This window comes from Hyla sarda, chromosome 3 (assembly GCF_029499605.1).
Source record: "Hyla sarda isolate aHylSar1 chromosome 3, aHylSar1.hap1, whole genome shotgun sequence".
Taxonomy (NCBI): domain Eukaryota; kingdom Metazoa; phylum Chordata; class Amphibia; order Anura; family Hylidae; genus Hyla; species Hyla sarda.
In genome coordinates, this window is record NC_079191.1 from 433,595,611 (window position 1) to 433,608,714 (window position 13,104).

The window sequence follows — 13,104 nt, forward strand, 5'->3', positions numbered from 1 at the left end:
TTACCCAGAGAGCACCATCTAACCAGGTGACCTGCAGCTTGACCTATGGGCTTCTGGCTCAGCCCCCGTTTATAAGAGGGGCAGCCATTACAATCTCTCTCTTGATCCTGAGGTAAAGTAAAGACAAGACGTCTCAGAGCCAGTGTCCAGCACATCTGGAGGCCTCAAGCCTAAATTACAGCCACAAGTCAGTAAGTCAAGTCCTCTATGTCTGCTGTCACTACCTACAGTCAAGTCTATAGTCTATTATAGTCAGCGTGGCTGTCCTAAAGTCTTTCAAAGTCACTACAAGTCTCAGCAAGCTGCAAGGTCCTTCTGTGTTACTGGCCACCTCTCTGGGATCCTGGCCTAGCTGTAAAGACTATTTCCCTCTGTCTACCTCAGTAAAGCTACCGTTAACCCTAACCTGGTCTTGGACTATTATTACCCTGCCTAACCTAGGGATAGTGGTACTACCGTTCGGGCGGTTACCAGGAAAACCACGCCCTGGTGTCACGAACATTTAGGGGTTAATAACATCTGCCCATGGGCTATGGCATCTGCCCCATACCTCACCTCATCACACCCTGAGACACCAAACAGGCGCACAGAGCTAATTACAATTTGAGACGCAGCAACCGCATCACACAGCCGAAAACAAACAAACATGCATGTGTGTGGCTACAATGACGATTGGTGCGGAAGTGCAAAATGAAAATATTTCCGGCATACAGTCACACAGTTGATTAAAGTCCATTTGATATTTATGAAACTATTAATGACACCCAGGAAATGGGGCAAGGCCAGAGTTTCCCAACTTGTATGCCTACAGCTGTTACAAAACTACATCTTCCAGCATGCCCAGACAGCCTTACTGAGACCAATAATATCAGTATACATGAAGGAAATATTATCACCATACATATTACCATCAGTCTGTTACTGACCAAATCCTGTAAACTGAGACCAAAATGTTACCAATAATATCAGTATACGAGGAATATTATCACCATACATATTACCATCGTACTTTTACTGACTAAATCCTGTATACTGAAACCAATAGTACTAATAATACCAGTATACAAGGAGGAATATTATCACCAGATATATTACGATTTTACTGTTACTGACCAAATCCTGTATACTGACCAATATTCTCAATAATACCAGTATACAAGGATGAATATTATCACCATACAAATTACCATCATACTGTTACTGTATACTGAGACCAATATTACATCCTGTATACTGAGACCAATATTACCAATAATACTAGTATACAAGGAGGAATATTATCACCATACTGTTGCGGACCAAATCCTGTATACCGAGACCAATATTACCAATAATACCAGTATACAAGGAGGAATATTATCACCATAATGTTTCTGACCAAATCCTGTATACTGAGACCAATAATACCAGCATACAGAGAGGAATATTATCAGCTTACATATTACCATCATACTGTTACTAAGCAAATCCTGTATACTGAGGCCAATATTGCCAATAATATCAGTATACAAAGGATGAATATTATCACCATATATATTGCCATCATACTGTTACTGACCAAATCCTGCATACTGAGACCAATATTACCAATAACACCAGTATTACTGAGATCAATATTACCAATAATACCAGTATACAAGAAGGAATATTATCACCATACATATTACCATCATACTGTTGCTGACCAAATCCTGTATACTGAGACCAATATTACCAATAATACCAGTATACCAGGAGGAATATTATCACCATACATATTGCCATCATACTCTTACTGACCAAATCATGTATACAGACCAATATTCTCAATAATACCAGTATACCAGGAGGAATATTATCACCATACATATTGCCATCATACTGTTACTGACCAAATCCTGTATATACTGAGACCAATATTACCAATACTATCAGTATACAAGAAGGAATATTATAACCATACATATTGCCATCATACTATTACTGACCAAATCCTGTATACTGAGGCCAATATTACCAATAATACCAGTACACAAGGAGGAATATTATCACCATACATATTACCATCATACTGGTACTGACCAAATCCTGAATACTGAGACTAATATTACGACTAATAATGATGTGTGTGCTTAGTCACTAATACATGCTTAACAATAGCTGTATAAGCATGCTAGGAATTGTAGTTTTGCAACATCTGGAGGTCCACAGTTTGGAGACTACTGCACTAGACCATCAAGGGGGTTGGCATAGACATCTTCAATATCCAGATGCCAAGGACCCTTGGAATCAAATTGTTATGAATGATTATTATATATTGGGGGAGATTTATCAAAACCTGTGTAGAGGAAAAGTGATGCAGTTGCCCATAGCAACCGATTTTTCAGAAATATATATATATATATATATATATTCTATTACAAGTCTATAACAGTTTCTATCAAGTTTTCTATAGTCTGGAACTTGTTCATTGGCAGGAGCATGAAAACAAGGCAAGAAGGGCCGGCCGGTGTGCACATGACCCTCCTATAAAGATAATGGCCTTATATACAGGTGACAACTCCAGGATCAGTGACGTAGCCCTCGTCTCGGAGGGGGGTGGGGGATCTGCTCATTTCCCTAATAGCAGCATGTAAATACAGGCAGAGCGGACACCCTCGGAGCTCAGGTAAACTTCACTCAGCTCTCACCTGACTGTAAAGAAAACTCTGACTACAAGTCAATTACTGATTGGCAAATATACAGGAATACAGATACAATACGGCCAATGTTTATCTAAGGCAAGGACTGAAGAAGAAGGAACAATACTGAGGAAATACAACGTTACACCCGGAGATCGTGGAGCAGAGGAGAGACTTTGATCATAACTGGATGGTTCCTTGAAGGACCTTAAGGTAAACCCATTGAGATCACCGTTAACGTCATGTGTACGATGTCTTAAGACACTAGACATCCTTGTTTTTGTGCCCGTAGACCGGTGTTTCCCAACCAGGGTGCCTCCAGCTGTTGCAAAACTACAACTTCCAGCATGCCCGGACAGCCTTCTGCTGTCCGGACATGTTGGGAGTTGTAGTTTTTCAACAGCTGGAGGCATCCTGGTTGGGAAACACTGCTCTGAATATTGTTGTTGGTCTCCCATCCAATGCCCAGACCATGATACCTGCTGCTTAGCATGCTGGCAGTTGTAGTTTTGCAGCAGCTGGAGGCATCCTGGTTGGGAAACACTGCTGTGAGCATTGCTGTTGGTCTCCCATCCACTGCCCAGACCATGATACCTGCTGCTTAGCATACTGGGAGTTGTAGTTTTGCAATAGCTGGAGGCATCCTGGTTGGGAAACACTGCTCTGAACACTGTTGTTGGTCTCCCATCGACTGCCCAGACCATGATACCTGATGCTTAGCATGCTGGGAGTTGTAGTTTTGCAACAGATGGAGGCACACTGGTTTAGAAGCACTGCTCTGAGCATTGTTGTAGGTCTCCCATCCACTGCCCAGACCATGATACCTGCTGCTTAGCATGCTGGGAGTTGTAGTTTTGCAACAGCTGGAGACACTTTAGTAGTTGAGGAACTAACATTACCAGCATAACCTTCTGTCCCATGTTACCGGTAGGTAAATAATGTTACCAGAGAGTGAATAAGGGACTTGTGGTAACTGATCGGAATCCCCCCCCCCCCCATTGTCTCCAGTATAAGCCTTGTTCACACTGGATACATATTAATTAGCAGATTTTCACTCTGTACACCATTAGTTTTGGCCATATGGGGCAGACATTAAATGGGCATCCAGGACAGGTAGTGTTTTGGAAAGACACTACTTAGGTACCTTAAGAGATTGAAAAAGGGTACCCTGGTCTATGATGCTGAAAAGCGTCAGCTAGGGTAGATACGTTAAAAAGGGCAGAATTAATAAAGAAGGCATCACTAAACTGGGCACTTGAGGTAAGGGGGCACCAAGGGCAGGGAGACTGCAAGGGGCCAGGAGTACCCAGGACTGGGATGCTGAAAAGTGTCAACTGGAGGAGATACGCTAAATGGGGCACATGAGATACCCTAAATGGGGCACGTGAGGCAGAATTACTAAAGAAGGCATCAATAAACTGGGCACTTGAAGTAAGGGGGCACCAAGAGCAGGGAGATTGCAAGGGGGCACCCAGAAGTGGGATGCTAAAAAGCATCAACTGGAGGAGATGTGCTAAATGGGGAACATGAGGCCGAAATACTAAAGAGGGTGTGGTGATGGTATGATAAGGGCACATGTTATTACCCTAGGGGCAGATGGCATTAACTGCTTGTATTCGTGACGCCAGGGCGTGGTTAACCTCTGCACCACCCGAGGTATGGCCGCTGGATCTTGGGCTAGGCACGGGGATAATAATGACTCCGACGCAAAGTTACGGAACAAGGGCCGCTTTACTGAGGCAGACAGATGGAATAGTCTTTACCGCTCAGTTAGGCCCAAGGAGGTGACTAGTGATTTTAGAGACTTGCGGGCTCGCTGAGACTTGTAGTGGACTTGAATAGAATGCTGCAGACCCACGCTGAATTTAGACAGACTTGACTGACTTGACTTCACCCCTATGGTAGCTTACCAGGCTTTGACGTTCACCTGTGGGGCACTTGGTTGGTGGCTGGGTGGCTGCATGGTCGGCCTTGGGTCTCTTCAGGACACCAGACACTCTCAGGTCTTGACTGTTCCTCAGCAGCTCCTCCCAGGGTTTATATAGGAGCACTTTGGAGGGGTCCTATAGGTCACCCACAAGTCATCTGGTCACTGACACCTTCCCAGGTTACAAAACTTGGTAAGAACATTTAAAAGTATATAACATTATAAAGGCATTCTCATACATAACATGAAGCACTTGTTAACCATTTATGATACACAGATTAAGGGGGGACTAAGGGGACACTGCAATAGAGTCCGCCACACAGGACAGCAATGTTACAGGGGTACAACTCCTGTACTGGGCCACCACAAGGACATCACTAAACTGGGCACTTGAGGTAAGGGGGCACCTGGAGCAAGCACTGGGGGGGGGGGGGGGGGGGGCATCTTTGACAAAAAGAATGAAAGTAAGCATTTGGGAACTCCCAAAGCATCTTAGGAAGACATTAAAGTTGGCACCTCGGGCAAATAGAAAATGGGGCACCAGAAGTGGACATTTGTCACAGACCTGTCATGGGTTCTTGGTGTAGATTAGTGTTTCCCAACAAGTGTGCATCCAGCTGTTGCAAAACTACAACTCCCAGCATGCCCGGACAGCCTTTGGCTGTCCAGGCCTGCTGGGAGTTGTAGTTTTGCAACAGCTGGAGGCACGCCTGGTTGGGAAACACTGCTCTGAGCATGGCTGTTGGTCTCCCATTGACTGTCCAGACCATGATACCTGCTGCTTAGCTTGCTGGGATTTTGTAGTTCTGCAACAGCTGGAGGCAGACTGGTTGGGAAACACTGCTCTGAGCATTGCTGTTGGTCTCCCATCCACTGCCCAGACCATGATACCTGCTGATCAGCATGCTGGTAGTTCTAGTTCTGCAACAGCTGGAGGCATGCCTGGTTGGTAAACACTGCTCTGAGCATTGGTGTTGGTCTCCCATCCACTGTCCAGACCATGATTCCTGCTGTTCAGCATGCTGACAGTTGTAGTTCTGCAACAGCTGGAGGCACACCTGGTTGGGAAACACTGCTCTAGACATTGCTGTTGATCTCCCATTGACTGTCCAGACCATGATGCCTGCTACTTAGCATGCTGGGAGTTGTAGTTTTGCAACAGCTGGAGGCACACTGGTTGGTAAACATTGCTCTGAGTATTGTTGTTTGTCTCCCATCCACTGTCCAGACCATGATACCTGCTGCTTAGCATGCTGGGAGTTGTAGTTTTGCAACAGCTGGAGGCATACTGGTTGTTAACATTGCTCTGAGTATTGTTGTTGGTCTCCCATCTATTCCCAGACCACGGTACCTGCTGCGTAGTTAAATTGTGACTATGGCAAATGTTATCGGCATGTATCAGCATTATTACAGGATATAAATGGTGCTGTCGGCAGAAACTTTCCTATATCCTGAGGCTCCGGATTCAGGAATGTAAAGCACAGCTGTAGTTATAGAATCCGGAGCAGAATGGTGGCTGAAGCCGCCACATGTAATACACTGAAACTACGAAAATATTTGGAGAATTTTTTTTTTTATGAATGTAAATTTTAAAGGAAAAAAAATGAATTACATCAAGTGTTTCATGTACGGAGAAGAATCCTTCTTGGGAAATTGTTCTTTTTCTGGTATAAGAATTTGGAATCTGGAAAAGTCTTATTAGACCTTCCAGTAGTTATTGATTTGTGAATGTGTTGGGGGGGACGAACTGTGCAGATACAATGATATTAAAGGGGCAGTCTGACGAAAAACATCTTCTACCCTATCCAAAGGAAAGGGGATAAGATGTCTGATCATGATGTTGCCCTTTAAAGGAAGAGATACATTCTGTCAAGCTAGAAACTCCATGCTGGCCCACCACAGATGTCTCCTTAAGTGCCCACCAGAGATGTCTTCTAGAGTGCCCACTACAGATGTCTCCTTAAGTGCCCACCAGAGATGTCTTCTAGAGTGCCCACTACAGATGTCTCCTTAAGTGCCCACCAGAGATGTCTTCTAGAGTGCCCACCACAGATGTCTCCTTAAGTGCCCACCAGAGGTGTCTTCTAGAGTGCCCACCACAGATGTCTCCTTAAGTGCCCACCAGAGATGTCTTCTAGAGTGCCCACCACAGATGTCTCCTTAAGTGCCCACCAGAGATGTCTTCTAGAGTGCCCACCACAGATGTCTCCTTAAGTGCCCACCAGAGATGTCTTCTAGAGTGCCCACTACAGATGTTCCCTAGAGTGCCCACCACCAATGTCTCTTAGAGTGCCCACTATAAATGTCTCCTGAAACGCCCACCACAGATGTCTCCTAAATTGCCCATCACAGATGACTCCTAGAGTGCTCATCACAGATGACTCCTAGAACGCCCACCACACTTGACTCCTAGAACGTCCACCACAGATGTTTCCTAGTGCTCACTATAGATGTCTCCTAGAGTGCCCACTACAGATGTCTCCTAGAATGCCCACCACAGATGTCTCCTAGACTGCCCACTACAGATGTCTCCTAGAGTGCCCACCACAGTTTTCTACTAGAGTGCCCACTACAGATGTCTCCTAGAGTGCCCACCACAGTTTTCTACTAGAGTGCCCACTACAGATGTCTCCTAGAGTTCCCAACATCAATGTATCCGAGAGTACCCACTATAGATGTTTCCTAGAATGCCCACCACAGATGTCTCCTAGAGTGCCCACTATAGATGTCTCCTAGAATGCCCACCACATATGTCTCCTAGAGTGCCCACCATATTTCATGTATCCTAGAGTGCCCACCAAATATCCTGTCTCTTAGAGTGCCCAACATCAATGTATCCGAGAGTACCCACTATAGATGTTTCCTAGAATGCCCACCACAGATGTCTTCTAGGGTGCCCACCATATACCATGTCTCCTAGAATGTCCAGAGCATCTATGGCAGGCACAATAATAGACATCACCAGAGGTTCTAAAGCAGATGCCCATAGGCTATGTCATTCTTGCCCCTTAGATTGCCAAGTACATCTTCCTAAATATGCACCTACCATAGCTTCAACAGTAAGTGCCTCATCCTCAGATGCCCCATTTTTCCTGTAATAGATGTCCCAGAGTATCTCCCACAATGCCCCAAGGTCCTCTATACCACAGATGCCCCTTTGCATGCCAATCCCAAATTCCCCTAAAAGTATCTGATACTGCCAAACTAATACGTGTCCCTGGGCATCTTCAGTGAATACCCCAGAGTATAGATAGATGATCCCAATTGGACATCATTATAGATGCCTCCCAGTGTGCCCACCACAGTGTCTCCCAAAAATACTTCCATTGTGCATGCCAAAGATGCCCCTTAAAATGCCAGTCACAATTGTCTTTGGATTCCTTTCTATATATGTTTCCTATTCCAGGCTATCACAAATGACCCCAATGTGACATTTGATTAAAGGGGTACTCCGGTGGAAAACGTTTATTTTTTTTTTAAATCAACTGGTGCCAGAAAGTTAAACAGATTTCTAAATTATTTCTATTAAAACATCTTAATCCTTCCAGTACTTATTAGCTGCAGAATACTACAGAGGAAATTATTTTCTTTTTTGGAACACAGAGCTCTCTGCTGACATCACGAGCACAGTGTTCTCTGCTGACATCTCTGTCCATTTTAGGAACTGTCCAGAGCAGCATATGTTTGCTATGGGGATTTTCTCCTGCTCTGGACAGTTCTTAAAATGGACAGAGGTGTCAGCAGAGAGCACCGTGCTCGTGATGTCAGCAGAGAGCTCTGTGTTCCAAAAAGAAAATAATTTCTTCTGTAGTATTTAGCAGCTAATAAGTACTGGAAGGATCAAGATTTTTTTAATAGAAATAATTTACAAATATGTTTAACTTTCTGGCACCAGATGATTTAACAAAAAAAACAAACAAACAAAAAAAACCTTTAATTCTGGCCCATTGGAGGACAGTAGGTCTTGGACCCTGAAGAAGTCACCAATTGGTGAAAGGTGCGTCAGAGGATTCCATGCAATGAATATTGCTATGTAAACTGGGTTTGCCAGGGGTCAGTTCCAGAAAGGTGGTCAGATATGGGCAGAAGAACTGGGGGGCATCGGTAATGTAGGAAAAAGCTGAGGTGAGTACGAGAGGGAAGGAACTATACTGAACTATACGTCAATAAGAAGGGCAAGGCAGGGGCAAAGGTCGTGTATACCACGTATACCATAGGCAATAAAGGGAGTATAATAATGGGCGTATGGCAGCACTAAAGGTGTCAGGGGTCACTACTCTGCTGTGCAGACAATGTATGAGGGGCAGATTTTGAAGGCATCCTTGGTCCTTGAAAAACACCAATTAAAAGGGTACCTGGATTCCGACAAGTGCCCCTGCTTAACCTATACTCTTCCTAAACGGGTTGAACAATATTCAAAAAACCTTGCTGCATTCTTCCCAAAACAGCGCCACTCCTCTCCGGAGGTTGTGTCAGGTATTGCAGCTCAGCATCCACGTGACACAACCTGTGGACAGGAGTGGCGGTGTTTTTAGAAGAATGCAGCCATTCTTCCGAAAGAAAATCCCACCCCAACCATGGACACATTCTGAGGACCCCCAAAAAGGAAAACTGCCCCTCCCCCCCCCCCCCCCAAAAAAAAAAAGAAGTTTGACTTTTGGGTCCTGCTGTTTTGTCACCCAGCTTTCCCTGAAGAAATGGCTGTAGATAAAATGTCAAGGGCTTGGGCTGGATTTTTGGTTTAGAACAGGGGTCTGCTAACTGTGGACCTCCAGATGTTGCAAAACTACAACTCCCAGCATGCCCGGACAGCCGTTGGCTGTCCGGGCATGCTGGGAGTTGTAGTTTTGCAACATCTGGAGGTCCACAGTTTGGAGACCACTGGTTTAGAGGAAGTAGACAGCACTGTGGCTCAGTGGTTAGTTCTGCTGCGTTGCAGCACTGGGTTCAAGTCCCTCATCTACAATGAGTTTGTATGTTCTCCCTGTGGGTTTCCTCCCACACTCCAAATCATACTACCAATGGCTGTCTGGGAATGCTGGGAGTTGTAGTTTTGCAAGAATTGTGGATTTATGGCTTGGAGACCACTGGTGGTTAGTGCTGTTGCATTACAGCCCTAGGTTCAAGTCCCCCATCTGCAAGGAGTTTTTATGTTCTCCCTGAGTTACCGCACTTCAAATAATACTACCTTCTTTCTGGGTATGCTGGGAGTTGTAGTTTTGCAACATCTTGGGGTCCACAGTTTGGATAACACTGGTATAGAGAATGTAGGTAGCACAGTGGCTCAGTGGTTAGTTCTGATGCATTGCAGTCCTGGGTTCAAGTCCCTTAAAGGCAAGGAGTTTGTATGTTCTCCCTGTATTTGCATGAAAACTCTTCCACACTCCTAATTATACTACAACAGCTGTATGGGCATGCTGGGAGTTGTAGTTTTGCACCACCTCGGGGTTCACAGTTTGGAGAACACTGGTTTAGCAAAGCAGGCAACATGGTAGCTCAGTGGTTAGTGCTGGTGCATTGTATCTCTGGGATTCTGGGTTCAAGTCCCTCATCTGCAAGGAGTTTGTATGTTCTCCCAGTTTCCTCCAAATCATACTGTTTGATGAAAGTAGATTGGGAGCCCCGACAGAGACTGATATTAGTGATGAGAAGTGCTGCAGCATATGTCTGTGCTATATAAATAAAGTTATTTTTATTAATCTCTGGGGTATTCCAGGAAAAAACTTTATATATATATATATATATATATATATATATATATATGTGTGTGTGTGTGTGTGTGTATATTTATATGAACTGGCTCCAGAAAGTTAAACAGATTTGTAAATTACTTCTATTAAAAAATCTTAATCCTTCCAATAATTATCAGCTGCTGAAGTTGAGTTGTTGTTTTCTGTCTGGCAACAGTGCTCTCTGCTGACATCTCTGCTTGTCTCGGGAACTGCACAGAGTAGAAGAGGTTTGCTATAGGGATTTGCTTCTACTCTGGACAGTTCCCGAGACAGGTGTCATCAGAGAGCACTTAGGCAGAAAAGAACAACTCAACTTCAGCAGCTCATAAGTACTGAAAGGATTAAGTTTTTTTAATAGAAGTAATTTACAAATCTGTTTAACTTTCTGGAGCCAGTTGATTATATATATATATATATATATATATAAAGTTTTTTTTCCTGGATAACCCCTTTAAATGCACAATCAGGTCTTTACTCTACTTTTCCGCAGCCTCTTATTCAGCAGTTTTCAATCTTCATCCCCAGAAAAGATCGATCAGTTGTATTAAATGCCTCGTCTACAGAACATAAAGGCGGTGACCTGCCATATAGTCTCTGTTTGGTGCCTTTTATATTATGGAGTGGCCCCGCTCCTAAATCTGCACCTAATGATCCGCTCCGGAGCCAAACAACTTTTTAGCCATCGATTTCTGCTGCAGCGACTGAAGGAGATTGATTTTAATGTGGAATATAATAGGATTACACCTCCAGGAGCCGCGGCCGCTGTCAGACGCCTCTTCAGGCTCCGTTAGCTTCATCTACTTCCATTTAATTAGAAATAATTTGTTCAGGGGAAGAGAGAAAAGTGAACAGATTCATGAGCCGAGCGATGTACGAGGGAATGATGGATGGAGAAGAACGATCCCGATCTCCCCTGAACCATCCGGAGGCTGCACGGCCCATAGAGAACTGAGTATTAGATGTAACTGTGGGGGATGGGGGTGAACTGATCGACGGCTCTGACTCTACTTTATCTCAAAGTGAGTCCACCCCATATATCCTGTCTGTCTATCTATCTGTGGTGTCAAGGGGTGGAATGTGAATGGAATGCACAGTTTGGGACCCCAGGGCAATGTTAACCTCCACTAAGGTTGAGATTCCTTCTCCTGGGCCAAGCGCAGGGACAATAATGACCACGGTGCAAGGTTATGGAAAACTATCTTTGCTGAGGCAGGAATGTTGTTATATCCTTCACAGATTTGTGTAGGGGGAAGTGCAGAGTAAGTTCGGGAAGCCTGTCGCCTTGCTGGGACTTGTAGTTGCCGAAACTGCAGACTTGTGCTCACTGACAACCACGCTGAATTAGAGACTTTATACTGACTGATGATTATTTTTCCACGGAGCGTTGTGCTTACCACCAGGCTTGAACTTCACGGGTTTTCCCTGAGAATGGCGTGGCTGCAGACTTCTTTCTGTGCTAAGGCCTCTCCGATCACCTAAGACTTCTCCTCACACTTCTCCACACTGTTCCTCAGCTCTCCAACTCCTAATGACTGCACAGCTCCCCCCCCCCACCCTTACACTATATAACAATAAGGTGGGGGCTTCCATTGGGGCATCAGGGTCACGTGGGTCACTTTGCAAAACTTCCTTAAGGAGACGGTAACATCATTGATTATAACATCGGAGGAGAACACATTACATTACAACAAAACACCTTAGAGTAGTGGACCCAGAACAGGAACACTAGAGGTGCCTGAGGCAACATTTAGCCAACAGGACGACATCCTGTACTGGGACACCACATAACTGAACAAGTCTTACAAAAGCAGATAATGACTGGGTGAGCTGCTTGACCTGTCTCTGATTTTGTAAGACTTGTTTTTTGGGAATGGAATAAACACTTTAGCATTTTTTTAAATCTGATGTGTGCTGCGGGAGATCATTTTTGTATCTATCTATCTCATATCTATCTATATATATCTCACATCTATCTATCTATCTCATATCTATATATCTCACATCTATCTATCTATCTCATATCTATCTATCTATCTATCTATCTATCTATCTCATATCTATCTATATATATCTCACATCTATCTATCTATCTCATATCTATCTATCTATCTCATATCTATCTCATATCTATCTATCTCATATCTATCTATCTATCTATCTCATATCTATCTATCTATCGATCTCATATCTATCTATCTCATATCTATCTCATATCTATCTATCTCATATCTATCTATCTATCTATCTATCTCATATCTATCTATCTATCTCATATCTATCTATCTATCTCATATCTATCTATCTCATATCTATCTATCTCATATCTATATATCTGTGGTGTCCCGGTACCGTATTTCATACTGTACCTTTGTAGAGGTCCCCATAGTCAGAGTCCCTAGGAACGTCGGGGTCCCTCTTCTATATTTCTCCCCTTGTCACCCCTCAGTTAATTCATATTTGTATAGAAGTTCATATAAATATAAGTGTAAATATATATACATATATATATATATATATATATATATATATATATTCAATTGCCTACCTGTTCAGCATAGCAGGACCTGCGGGTCATGTGATTAGGTTCAGAACTCTTTGGTTTTGCTAAAGGACCTTTGGTGGTTTTGGTCACGTGTTCACCCACAATGCAATGTAACGGTGAGTGACAGTTGTTATGGAACAATCCAAAACGGCCGGCCCCTGCCCATATAAGGGAGCCGCGGCCATTACTCGCTCTCTTGGGTTGCTGATTCTGGATGAGGTAGGACCTCCGCAGCTTACAAGA

The 13,104-nt window shown here is 43.9% G+C and overlaps 1 protein-coding gene across 1 annotated transcript in view; it reads left to right on the plus strand.

The window, feature by feature from the left end:
* Positions 1-2,762: 2,762 nt before the first annotated feature.
* Positions 2,763-13,104, plus strand: part of LOC130363140 (calpain-13-like) — a 212,145-nt gene continuing 201,803 nt past the window's right edge. The window contains exon 1 of the mRNA XM_056568540.1: positions 2,763-2,873. The gene's annotated coding sequence lies outside the window, so the exon portion shown is untranslated. The remainder of the gene's footprint in view (positions 2,874-13,104) is intronic.